We start from the raw sequence: 15,041 nt of genomic DNA on the forward strand, positions 1-15,041 counted from the left end.
TACTATTCTCTCCTTTTGTCTAAATTCTAGTATTTTTTTTTTATCGGGGATCTATCAAACAAATTAAGTTTATCAGTTTTATTTATTTATAATTGAAAATGGAAAAGAAATGGATATTACACCTCAAATATTTAAAAAAATAAAAAAACAAGAACATGACAATTTAGATTATCAAATATTCACAATTTAGAATTAAGACAAATTGAGGGGAATGTAGGATTAAAGTTGGACTCACCGGTTAGTTTTTTCTGTATCAGGAAAGAAAAAAAAAACAAGGGTTGGATCACTGATTAGGGTGTGAGATTTTAGAGGAACATGGTCTTAAGGTGGACTCAGGTGCATGTGATTATACCCATAGTGTGAACATGGTTTATAAGGGAATTGTTTAGGAGTGTTTGGCTTTGCTTCCTCCAGATTAATTTAAGCTCAGATGGTAGAAACTAGAACGGATGTACTTTTATTTTTTATATATACAAAATATATTTAGAGTTAGATTTTTTTTAATTTGATAAAATATGAATTGATACTAATATTGTACTTAAATCCATATGAATATAGAAAATGTCTTTAGAAAAATTATGTCCAATTAAACTCAACAACATTTAAATTTAATTATTAATGTTGTACTATATCATATAGTTATGTTTAAAAAATGGAAAATGACAAGTCAGAACCTCATGAAATATTAATGTCATATTAAATTTTTTTAAAAAAAATTAATATTGAAATATAAAAGAATGAGTAATAAATAAATTTTAGTTATAAAGAGATTCTAATTTAACATTAATTTTCTTATTAGGTTTACCTGCATTTTCCCTTAAAAAGAAAAGTTCAAATGTTACCCCTTTAGCTGGTCAATTTGGTGTCTTCCTCTCTCTCTCTCTCTCTCCATCATTGAAAAACAAATAAATTCAAACTTAACATATTGCTGACCGTAATTGGAGCATGTGTTTTAATGATAAGGACGGAACAAAAAACTGAAGTTGAGATTGCTGAATTATCCAAATCATCACCAAAAGTCTTAAGTTCTAAGTTTTTTTTTTTAAATTACATACTTAAGCTGTAAGTTTTAGATGAAAATTAAAACAAAAGAGTGGCATTAAAAATATTATGATGATAAGAGATCATAAATAAATCATCTATTTGAGCTTTGAGGTGTCTTTCTCTTAATGGATAACATTGCTTTATAACATGTAAAAATTTGACCATAACTCATAAAATTGTAAATTTAAATTTTACTGTTAATGTGAGAATTTTGTTAATAGATGATTTATAAGTACCTTATAGATACTCTTAAGATATGCTCTGAATATAGTGAACTTCTAAAACTCAACTCACATAAATTTTCTTTGAGTGAAAAAAAAAACTAATGTTACTTGAGAGATCTTCAATCTAAATGTGAATATTTATATCTCTTGTAAATTGCTTATTAGTTATTACAACACCAATGATGCACTTTTTTTTTTTTTTAAGAAATTAAAGCGGAATAAGAGTACTGAAGTATATGGCTTATGAAAAACACAAAATCCCAAGTTCATTTGAACCAATTTCGATTCTAAGAGTGGTTATTTTTTCAACTCAAGGACAAGATCCAAATAAAGATGAACACAGGTCTAACTAACTTATTACTCAAAACTCAAAAGACTAGCTCACAACTACAAAAAAAAAAAAAAACCAAGATAGTTGGCTTTGAAGTTTTTTTTTAAAAAAAAAACATAATCACCTATCTCTATATTTTCATCGAGTTTATTTTCAGTTATTGTAATTTTTTTTAATATTTTTAGTCCTTATAATTTTAAAAAAATTGGGCAGCTTTTATTTTTTAAGATCCTATAGTTTTAGTTTTTTAAATATTTTTAATCGAACTGAAAATACTAAAAAAATATAGAGATTAAAAGCAAAATTTAATGAAACTATAAGGATAAAAAATTATGTTTTCTCTTTTCTATTACTTATAAATATTCTTTTATTAAAGATAATCTTATTTAAAATATAATTAAATATTAAATATGAGCACATTTCTTAATAAAAATTTACACCTTAATTTACCACGTTGTTACACTTATATAACAAAATAGAAACATGCTTCTAGAAAGCCTTAGTGCGCGAAACAAAAAGGAATTCCCCAAGGCCAATGGGAATTTTGCTGCGATGAATCCCCTGCTGTCACGCTTGTGAATTGCTTCAAACAGTTGTGAACTCTTAGAGTGTGTTTTTGACCTTTGGAGTTTGGACTTTTAAATAGTTAGGAATATAAAAGGATTTTTAATTTTGCCTTTTTAAAATCCAAAAAAAAAAACACTCAAGTTCAAGCTTGAACTACCTATTTAAGCCAATATTTATTTTAACCCTAAAAAACTATAATATTATATAGATTTGGATTAAATTTAAACTTTAAAATAAGTGTTTGTACTTTAATATTATAATTTGTTTCACTCTTTTTGAATTTTAAAACATTTTAATTTGTACTTTAGAATAAAATATAATAATGACAAATTTAATTTAAAAATAAAAAGGGCTTTCGAACCTAGCCCTGAACCTTGATTAATAAGATCCTAACTTAGAGAATTAATTGATTTTGGGATAACGAGGCTTTTAAATCTAAGTCTACCCCGCGGCTTTACTTCTAAATAAGGTGATTCAAATTCCAACATGAAGTTTGAAGTGAGATCTAGACACCTAAACCAACTCTATTTAAGGTTGTTTTAGCCCTCGAGACACCCTATAACCATGTCATAATGACTGGAAAGTAGAGCTGGTAATTTGAAAGGGTTGAACTTACTTGAATCAGACTCATTTTTAGGCCAATTTATTCAGATCTAGCTTAAGTATCATACCTTATTAAAAAAAACCATATAGCCAAGCCTAACCTTAACTTTTTTGGTGAGGTTTGGATTGGCCCATCGAGCTTGATCAAAATTACAAACTTTATATATATATAGAGCCAAAAATTTTAATGGTCGGACTTATTTGAATCAGATTTAAAATATTCTATCCTCTTAAAAATGCTCATATAACCAAACCCAGCCTAACTTTTTTCTGGTGGGTTTGGGCTGACTCATCGAGCTTAGCCCAAATTATGACTCTACTGCAAAGATCTAAGGTCATGTTTGGTTCATGAGAATATATGGGAATGGAGTGGGCATGGGAGAGGGAATCAACAATATAGATGTTTAGTGCATAGGAATACCCATTCCAATGCAGTAGCCCATTCCATCATTTAAGGCAATGGCTATTCTAAGGATCCATTCCTAGAAATGATTTTTTTAATCACCAAATTATCCATGATTATGACTTTTTTGGACAATCCTACCCTTCCTCACTTTGCCCTAATTATATAAAATTATCACTTTTTCTCCACAGCTATTCAACACTCGGCTTCTCTTCTCTGCGAGTTCGAGGTCGTCACTGCGATTCCAGGTTCACCGACGGTAAGTTTCTACAATATCGTCTTCTATATGATCCCATTTTAGTTTCTATTCCATCTTGTCTTCTCTTCTCATCCATTAGTGGGATTGCACAGATCTCACTTGGTTTATTAGTTCTTGGCCGCTTTTGATAGCTTTAATGCCGGTGAGTTCCTTGCCATTCTTTGTCTTGTCTATCATATTTGATAAGGGTGTTCAACATTGAACTGGATTAAACCAAACGGACCCAAACTTATGAAGAATAGGTCTAATTGTTTTTGAGACTTTGAAAACTGATTCAATCAATTTGGTTCTTGGTGTGGTACACCCTTGGGAATAATTTTTATATAAGTTAGCGCGCCATGTTTATTAAAAAAAAAAAAAGCGGCCCTGTACTGAAACTTGTTTATTGTTTGAAACCTATTGTCTTGAAAAATTCAATCATACCAAACATATTTTTTAAAGCTATTTTCATTTTTATTTTCATTCTTATTTTCACTCCATTAAGAATCATTCCATCATACTAAACGTGACTTAAAGAAAACAACCACGCAAGTGAATGGATCCTTCAACCAAGATTTGGCCCTCTAATCCCAATGGATCAAAGAAATTTAGGGTATGTTTGATTCTATTTTTTATTTTTATGTCCTGAAAACAATTATTTGGAATAGTTTTCAAAATAAGTTTTAGAAACAAAAAATGAAAAAAAATGTTTGAATCATTATTTTGAAAAACATGCCTAAACTGATGAAATAAATGGTGAAATAATAATTTATTTTGTTAACATAATAATCATCCATGCGAGCATGATATTTTCTACCTTTTCTTTAATTTTTCAGAATAAAAAGTAACAAAACATCTGAAAAATGTTCTATTTTTTTAGTTTTTTATAACAATTTTTATTTATTTTTTTTACAATAGATAACAGAAGACACAATTCTAAACAAGCTTTTTTTCTTTTTCTTTTTTGTTTTTCATAACAAAATATTGTTCTGAAAATAGGTAATCAAACAGGTGCTGAGTTTCTCAACTTTGGAAAAATGCCTAAATCCTTAAAATAAAAAAAAATAAAAAATAGCTCGCACACAAACATTTTCTCATTCATCATGATTGCAAACATGATCCAAGGTACCTATGTAATATCTCAATTTTACTCATAGAATTTAAGTAATATTATGATATAATTTATTAAATAAATTAACATTTAGGATAACCTCATTTATGTCGATCGTAATGAGATACATCACATTTAGATTCAATGAAATAAAATGAGAAATTGGGAAAAATATTGATCAAGATAATTGCATCTTAATTATATTCTTAAAGTATCAAATTATTATTTTATGAAGAAGTACAAAATTAAATGTAGTAAATGTTATTAGCATTGATATGCATTTAATGGAGTTATCTCAAGGTAATTAAAATTTATCATTTAATTATTGAATTAAAAGAACTTTACCCTAGAGGAGTTATATGTTTTAGTGGGGATTGAATGGAAATATGTAAAATATTTCTAAGAGTGAGTCTTAGAAACATTATATAATATATAAGCAAAATGACAATAAAATTTACTTAAATTACATAAATGACAAAATCCGGTCCCTCCAAATGCCATAATTTCACTGACCTTTTTAGAGACTTCTATATTAATAAATTTTAAAGTGAAAAGAATATTTTACTTTTATTAAAAATAATAAGCCTCAATCATAATATTTGCGTAAGAAATAATAAATTTTTTCCTATAGATCACAAGAATTAAACAAAAAATAACAACTTGTCAAGTATAATTTTTGTTATTAAAAAGCAGCAATTTTTTAAAATAACAAGCCTCAATTACAACTTTGCTGAAGGAATAACAACTTTTTTTTTTTGAATTGTAAAATTTGAACAAGAAATCACAACTTGTCAAGCATAATTTCTATTATTGAAAAATAAGTTCTCAAAATATTAAGCCCCAATCATAAATTTTATTTAAAAAATAATAACTTTTGTTTCAAGAATTATAAGAAATGAATAAAAAATTACAACTGATTAATAAAGGTAAAATTATTTTTTCAATTCAAAATTTATTAATATAAAATTTTGAAAAACTTTAGAGAAATTATGACATAGAAACTAGATTGTCATTTATCACCCCCAGCTCCTTTGTCTTCTTCCTCTTGTCACTTGTGCATCACCAAAAATAGAGTGCAAGTGAGGGAGAGCTTTGATGCAGAGAAAGCTTCATAATAGGATACTCTAAGAGTAATTTTAAGTAAGATTATGTAAGTATCTTAAACATTTTTTTTAACTATCTCCATTCATTTATTTTATGAATTATTGACAGAGAGAATTTTTGGGTTTCATGGATTGCAAATTTTTGAGTTTTTTAATGACTATTTTTTAAGGGATTTACTGACTCTTTAGATTTTAATAGAGTTAATGATGTAAAAATGAGAGTTTGTATGATTTAGATTTTACTCAACTAGTTAATTTGAGGAATTAAAGTCAAGGTTTAGTTGAAAATTTGATATTTATAATTTTGATAGTAATATTTTTTAAATTTAATGATTTATTTGGGGTTAATGGAGGTTATATCAATAATTAAATGAATTGATTTTGATGTTTATGATGGAATGTGAATATTAGTAAATTTTGTAGGTATTGTAAATGTTGGAACTTTTGAGATTAAGGATGGCTTGAGAAAATTATTATTGTTTAATAGTTCTAATGAGTGAAATAAAGTTATTAATGAATTATAGGAATGTAATTGAAATGGAGAAATTTATTTGTGATAGTGAATTGGAATTATTTTAAAAAGAAAATAAAGATTACAAAAAATTACCGTTTAGAGAAAATTAAGGTTTTTTTTGTGATGATTTGGAGTTTGTTTAGTTTTAGAAAAATATTTAGAAGGTATTGGGATGATGATTTGTCGCTTGAGACAAGCCTTATGTAATACCCAATAAATATATGTGTGTGTGTATTTGATATATTTAAGAAGTTAAGATATCATTAAAAGAAAATCTAATTTTAATAATTAAATTAATTTTTTCTTGATAATTAAATTTTAGAATTTAAATATCTTAATAGTTTAATAAGGCAGTTGTTGGATAAAGATTCTCAAAATAATTTAAAATTTAAATAAAAAAAATTTAACGATTTTCGTCACACCATGAAAAAAATATTAAATAAAAAATGAATAAATTAGTTAAATAAGACTATGGATAAAGATTCAAATTTTAAAACAAATAGGGCCATATATCTACATAAAGGTATTCTTAAAAAAACAATAATAAATAAAAAGCAAAACTTTGGGCCCTGTATATAATTTTAGCTAGGGTTTAGCTAAATAGAGTTATTCAAACTTAGGCCCCGTTTGATAGCTTGGAATCATGGAGAAAGAAATGGAATTGGATATGGAATCTATTAACATGTGTGTTTGGTATGCAATAATTATGATTCTCTGGAATCTAGATTCAAGGAAATTTGATAGAATCAAATTCTATCACATGCATCATGGAATCCGATTCCATGGTTCCCTTTTTCCAGTTTGCCCCTTCTCCCTCCTCTAATATAATTTTTTTTAATTTTAAAAAGGGCACTTTAGTCTTTTCTTATTTTAAGTACTTATATTTTATTAAAATTATATCAGGATTCCATTATCATACCAAACACACTTTTAAATCCAATTCTATTCCAATTTCAATTCCAATTCTGATTCCGTTTTCGATTCTGATTTTATTAAAAACTCTTCCATCATACCAAACATCGCCTTAGTGTCACATTACCACTCCTCTAGCCTCCTCATCGTCTCCTTCTTCTAACGTTCCAATATAGTATAAGCTATTTAAAAATTCAGTGTGCGATTTATATCTTTTACTAGGTAACTCTATATTACTTTGTTTCTTCGTTATTATTTCCTAAAATTTTCTTCTTCAATAATTTCGTTAGAGCCACATCCAAAACAAAAGTTCTAGATCACCAAATTAAGTAATTAGTTAATCTATTTAGTATTAAGCAATACTTTGACACATAAAAAGATTTGTATGGTTGATTTAAATTTGAGAAGTTTAATTAGGAGTCTAAAAACTCAAATGAAACTTGGATTAAAATTTATAATCTTTTAAATAAATTGAAGAGAATACTCTTATTGACTTTGTATCATAAATAAGGTTTGACTTTGTATCATAAATAAGGTGATATAGATGAGACAATAATTCATAGCAGTTATGGATGAATCTTAGGTGGTAACAAAGTGGGATCTCTACTATTAATCCTAATTGGTGAGTGTATGGATAGCAAGGTGACACCGTTTGTTTTCATCTTTGCTATGTTTTACAGCTTTAATTACTTTTTCTTTGTTTTTACTTTGGTTCATTCAGGAAGCAATTCCAAATTGTTTTATGATAAAGCTTCTTATCTCTCTGTGATGCGTCTAGATCATAGAAATTGATTTCAAAGTTTCTAAATTTAAAGCTTCTACTATATTTGTGTAATGATAATTCTTTGTATTGATATTTCAATGGCTACAATATTTTTTAATTCTTTTCTATTTGTTTTCTCCTTTTTTAAAGAAAATTAATTTCAACTATTATATTTTATTATCTTTTAATAATTAAATTCACTTTCAATTTGTATATTTTCAAAAATTAAATCGAGTTACTTTTAGTGAGAGAAATGATTTTTTTATTATTTCTAGTTGTTCTCTTTATTTTAATTCTTTATTCATCTTAATTAGTGACATGCATAGAAAAATGTGTTAAAGTTTAATTTTAACCTTGTACTTATTTTTCAGAAGTGTTGGCCATTTTGTACTCTTAAATGAGGCAATTCTCCCCTCAAATTATTTTTTAACTGAGCAAACATGCCCTTCTATTTATGCACCGTGAGGTCATTTGTTACCTTGGTGATTTGGGATATCACGAACCTTTATTTGTGGCAATTCTCATTGTATGCATGCTCTTGTTGAATCTTCCTCCTCCTCCTGCAAACTAAATCAACAACATGATAGAGATTTTTGAGTTTTTAAAGGTCTACTTTCTGGGTTTCTTCGATGGATATGAATACAAGACAGAGTGTGGCTGTCAAAGCCAACAACAAGCTCCACGTTTTCAAAGCAGCTCTTGCGGCACACATTGAAAGGGAATTTCTATCATGTGCCGCCTCCACCATACCGATACCCTCGCCTCCAAGACTAGAATTCACTTCATCCTTGAGTTCTCATAAGGCGGTGAGCTCTTTCACAAGGTCGCTTAAGGTTGATTCTTTGAGGATCTCAGCCACCACTACTTCCATCAATTAATCTCTACTGTACGAAATTGCCATTCTATCGTGTATTCCTCCACGACCTTAAGCTTTGACACCTCTTATCACAGCTGCTAGAAAAGAATCCCAAGACAAGATCACCTGAGATTTATGGTTCTACAAAGGGTATCGAGAGGTACAATTGTAGCACAAGGAATTGGAAGTGAAATAGGAGAGTTAAGGTAGGGGATTGAACACCTTCGATTTGATATTATTCTAGTATGGGCTGGATATATCAGGCATGTTTAGAAAATGAGGTTTTAAATTGCCAAGGAGGAGAGTGATTTCATGAAAGAAGGTTGAATTGACAAAGCCATTAAATATGGTGGAGATTTCCACAAAGCCCTTTAACTTCAATCTTATTAATGTTTCTCCGGTGACTGTCTTGCTTGCGGAATTTGTGTCAACAAAAATAGACATAGCCGTGAAAAAGCTTTGGTCGTTGGAGAAATCAAAATAGGATGCCACTTTAGGGGTAATATGATGCCACTTCAAAGGGTCAAAAGTGGTTAGAAGTTACAAGTTGGATGCTAAATCAAAAGATAATGGTGAGAAGATAACAAGCCCCACGCTATCACAACTGAACAGAACATGGGAGAATAAACAGAACACTAACAGAAGGGCAATTCTGCTCATCTAAAAAGTAGTTTAGGGGGATAATTGTCCCACTTAAAAATATAGGATGCCCAATGCTCCTTAAAATAAGTATAAGAGTAAAATTGAATCTTAACCCTAGAAAAATACACACATATATGCACATACATGATACTAGGTGAGATGGTTATTCCTCACCATAATATATAATATATATATTGCTATATAGGTGAGATGGTTATTTCTCACCATTACATATTAGAAAAATATGGATGTTATATTATATATAAGTGGGACAGTTATTACCCATAAAGATTGTTGATAATTATTGGTAAAAAAGCTATTATGATTGAATAGTTGACTATGGTTACATGATTGTCAAGAATTCATTAACAAAAACATTGGAATAGTGTTTTCTAGTCTTTTACCGTGTAAAAATTATTAAACATGAATATTTGAACATAATGGAAATTAATTTTTCTTTATCATTGAAATTCATTTATGAAAAAAATCTTATATGCCTTTGTTTCCCTTCCCCATACTTTGTTATTCATACCTTCACTGAGTTACTAGTAGGCACACTTTGCTCTTGATATTTCTTTTCAAATGAGGCAACTATTAAATTTCTTTATGATTAGCTATCATTCTGGATAAATGAAGTAGCTTGCAAATAGTTGATTAGTTTATGAGATTCTGTAATGTCATGACTACTATAAGGGTTTTGGAGTTGACATGTGATTGTGATATTGAAAGAGTGGTGGTGTGAGGAGTGCTGGAGCCCAATTCAAAAGACCCCTGAGAGGGTAGGATAAGGATTGTTACAGGTTACATTAAAATTGTCATTGTTTAATATTTTTTTCATTTTAAGAATCGAATTTGTTTCAAATGGTAAAAAGTTGAATTTGGTTATATTCTTGATAAAATTATTTAAAAATTAATTTAGATTGTTATAAACTCAATAGTTCTAATTATAAATAAGATATTTAAATTTTAAATATAATTCTGAGCTTGCAACTTTTTGAATTAATATTTGTAACTAATTTTTTTAAAAAATTATTAGAAATTTAATTATTATAAATTATAAGTTTTCAAACTTTATCATTATTATTCATTTTGCTTTTAGTCTTGTTAAGTAATTGTCAAGATTTGTGTTTGTTTAAATGTTTGGGGTCTGAATCTTTTGATCTACTTATTTCTCCTCTTCTCTTGTAGCAAAGCAATTTGGTTTGGTTTCTCTGGAATTAGATATGATATATTGTGTCCAGGTTTTTTATTTTCAAGGTTTAAAAACTTAGTTATTTCTTTAGTCAAGGAAAATAAAGAAAAAAAAATTAGAAGGAATCATCATTCTAACCAAATTACAAGTCGGCATTACTTGAAGATGCTGTTCAGAATCCCTTGATGATCAAGTAGTCAATGGTACAATGCATTACGCTAAAAAAACTTTGTGCTCTTGGTTCATTCTATCAAGCAATCAGAATCATCTCAAAATTCATTTGCAAGTTCTAATTTTTTTACATATTTTTTAGTGAGGGTTTTATATAAAATCAATTTTTTTTTAAAAAAAATAAGAAGGTTAACCTGCCAACCCACAAGTTAGCCTATTGCGGTTAAAGTTACACGAGGTGGGTTAAAACCTAACCCATATATAAAGGAACTTATTTTGACTGATCCACTCTTCCATTATTTGGGAAGTTGGCGGGTTGAGCCCTTATTAGTAGCTATACTAGAAAGATGTGCAAATATCTCAAGATAAACAAGCTATAAACCCACTTGCACCAAGAGGCCAATACATAGGATACATGTGCTACAGTTGGGTGTATAGCTTTTAACTAGAGTCAGTAATTTAAGTTAAACTTAATGGACTCACTCAAACCTGCCCAAAAAAATTTAGGTTTGGGCTTCAAGAAATATGGTTTTTTATAGGCTCAAAAAAAAAAATTTAAGCCAAAATACCCCAACAAAAAAATTTTATTTTTACAAAATATAATAAATATTAATTAATTCTTTAAGTTTTAAATCATTTTATACTAAAGTACCATATATTTGAGTCCTATACATCCTTTAAGTATCAAAAAAATAGTTTTATATTTTTTATAAAATAAAATAATTAATTTTAAATAAAAAATTAATTAAAAATAATTTAAAAATAAATTTTGGGTATTTGGACTACTTGAAGCCTCCTAAAGGAATTTAGGCTGAGTTTGGCTATTCAAACTTTTCATGGAGTCAGGCCTATTCGGGTTTAGGCCTATTTAGGTTCGGCCTAACTTGGCCCATTTGAATTCCAACCCTACTTTCAACCCTACATGACCTATTTAGGTCAAGCTTCGAGCTAAACATGGGACAAGGGTGAAACCTTGCTTTGGTTGGGCCAAAATATGCATTTTTTAATTTTTTTATAAGAAAAAATTATTTTATAGCATTATTTTTAATATTTATCATGTATAATATTATTTTTATGATCTTTATGATCTTTATGGAAAATTTTTTTTATCATTTCAATTTTTTAATCTCTTTCAAAATTTTAAACTTATTTTTGACTTGATATTATGTAAAAATAATTGATAATTTATTAAGCATATATAATTTTAAAAACATTTACTTTTAATCTTAACATTAGTTTTATAAAATATATTTTAAATGACAGTATTCATATTTTGTTTTGGTTGAAATGAGATAAAATTATTTTTTATTTTTTTTAAAACAACTAAAATGCTTTTCGAGTCTAACATGGTCCAAAAATTGAAGCATTGAGTTGACTTAAATCACTCATTGGATTAAGGGTACTTGGCCCAACCTGACCGGGCCTACATGTACCTTTAACACATGCCATAAGATTTACATTCACATATAGTAGCCAATAGCCCAACACACCATTAAAAGTACACATGCTACTTATGTAGACCCACCTTGGAAGTACAAAGCCTAGAGGCACACATCAAGTGGTTAGATGCACCTTGGCAGCACATTTCAAAAACTGTCACAATTCGATCACGACAAGATGATTCACAAACCCATTTTCACAAACCAAGCAAATAAAATCATTGTCATGAGCATATAGTTCATATAGTATTAAATGAGTTAACAAAGGCATTAGAATCTTGGTTACCTATCACTATGCATAACAGTTACCAATTACAATGAGCCAAGTGAGAGAGCTTTCATAATGCATCCAATTGCTAAGGTTGTTAGATGCATTTGAGATACATATACGCCTGAAACCACAACTACAACAAGTGATACCATCTAATAAATAACAATATTAAATCCTAATCAGGTAGATTGAACAAATCATTGGTTATAGTTTCTTTGTTTTTTTTTAACCTACATGTATTTTTCTATTGAAAATAATCATGTTTGAGACATTATTGAGCATTAAATATAAATATTGCTTCATAAAAAATTATAATACCAAATTATATAAATTTGAAGTTATAAAAATTATGTAATTAATTCTAAAAGTATATAATATTTAATAAAAATATAAAATTTCTTCATTTCGTTTTTTAAAGAAAAAATTGAAGTACTTTAATTTTCAGGGATTAACAAATGTAATGGATCAAACTATAAGGCTCATTAAAATAAAATAAATTACATGAACTTAATTTAAAATTTAGATAAACTAGATCCTTTCTCTTAAAGTAAAGGATGATACTTAGATTCAAGATCAAAGTTCCTTGAAAAACAAGACTGCTTTTTATTTTGAAAATGTTTATAAAAAATTGACCATGACAAACCAAACTCATCACCCAAAGAAACTTCCCTCCTTTTTTAGATGTCTAGCTTTCTAATGTCCAACTTCTTCATATCACCCAAACTTATATCTTTATGGTGATCCTAACTCGCATAATCATACTTTTCTCTAGGATTGTATCACTAGTCTTGTATAAAGTATTTCTAATCCTTAGCTCATTGTTGGTGATTTTAATTCCTACCTATCATGTTAAGACAAACATGGAGGAAATGGCTAAAAATGGAGATCAATAAAACAATTCAGATAATGCATTAATTCTTCCAACCTCTTAGATTTAAATTTATCCACATAAAGTATTTTTTATACATATAAATTATTTTTTTAAATTTCATATAATATGAAACAATATAAATAAAAACACATTCAAGCATATGGAATAGTTATAACTATAACGGTCTTATATGGCTATATATAGAGTACGGTTATATCTATAACTATCATCTATATTAGAACATAGGAGACAGTTATGCTCATAATCATCCTACGTAGCCTTTATGGTTTATAGATATGGTTGAAATTTATAACTTCATATAAGATGGTTCTATAATAATTGTCCTATATTTTCCTCAATATAGGACGGTTACATAACCTTCTTATATAGCATTGGCAATAGAGAATGGTTAGGGAAAAACAACCATCATCTATAGTCTGATATGTATAGTGGATGTAACTAAAAAAGAAATTAAAAATATTGCTTTTGATATTGGAGCTTTCAAAGCTCTAGGTCCTCATGATCATTATGTCGGCTTCATACACACATGTTGAAATGACCTTAAAGCCAGCACGTTTCAATTTGTTAAAAAGGTCTTTGGGAATCTAGACACCATTAGTGACAAATAATATGTTCATCACTTTTATTCCTAAAATTGAGAACATAACTTGCATGAGAGATTTCGACCAACATCTCTTTGCAATGTGAACTGCAAAGATAAAAAGTAAAAAAAATATATTAAAACTTAGTTAAAAAATAATGAAAATGCACTAAAAATTAGAAAAGATAAAAGGAAAATGCACAAAAAATACAATCAAGTCAAAATAACACCAAAGCTTAAAAAGAGATATTAAAAGACACTAATAAACACATCCAAAACCTCATCACACCAAAAGAAAAATAAAAAATTCAAAAAAATAAAGTAGAAAGATAAAAAAATTCACAAACATAAAATAAAGTTGGAAAACTTAATGCAAACGGTTGAATTAGCAAAAATAACCCACTCTAGGTACCAATAGGTAGGGTATGTAAACCTGAACCAAACTGTGAACCGTCACCCAGCCGGTCTAGTCAAGGAAACGAATTGGGATTTGAGTGATCCAGTTAATACAGGAAAAACCAGCCAACACGTTAAGTATCATTTCACCTTATTGCTGAAGAGAAAAAAACAACCGACTGGGAACCAAAGCAGAAGGAAAGAGATGAAAAGGAAAGGGATGAAAAGGAAGGAAGAAGAAAGAAAAGGAAAGAGATGATAAAAATACATAAGAAAAAACGTCGAAGAAAAGAAAAGGTAGAGGAACTGGATATCTCAAAACTGTAGCATTTTTTATTTTTTAACTCTTCCCATCTACCATTTTTGCTCCACTAAAAGGAAGATGACTTTCACTTGCATTTAGATGACTTTTGTTGTTGGCGTGGAGAAAATTTTCTTAGTCACAAATATGTGAGACTTTGCACCTGAGGTAGAGAGAGCAGAGAGGAAAGAGCATTGAGATATTTTAAAATACAAAAGTTAAGGGGGGAAAAGGAAGATGAAACTACACACAAATGGGATTATGAGAACCAAAACTCTGGAGGAAAAAAAAAAAAAAGATGAGGACGAAAAATTTGTTTCAAATTTTGATTTTTTTCAAAAAATGTCATTGATAGCCAGTAAGTAGCTCCTCCCCACTGAACCCACGCCACCACTTTCATTGGGACTTGTTGCGTTTTTTGACCTTTCAGTTTTCAATTTTAATATTAAAATATTAATAATAACTGAACTAGTGCCGTTGAACCATGT

Source organism: Prosopis cineraria, unplaced genomic scaffold (assembly GCF_029017545.1).
Source record: "Prosopis cineraria cultivar Desert tree isolate PC_DT_omini unplaced genomic scaffold, ASM2901754v1 PC11, whole genome shotgun sequence".
In the NCBI taxonomy this organism is placed as follows: Eukaryota; Viridiplantae; Streptophyta; class Magnoliopsida; order Fabales; family Fabaceae; genus Prosopis; species Prosopis cineraria.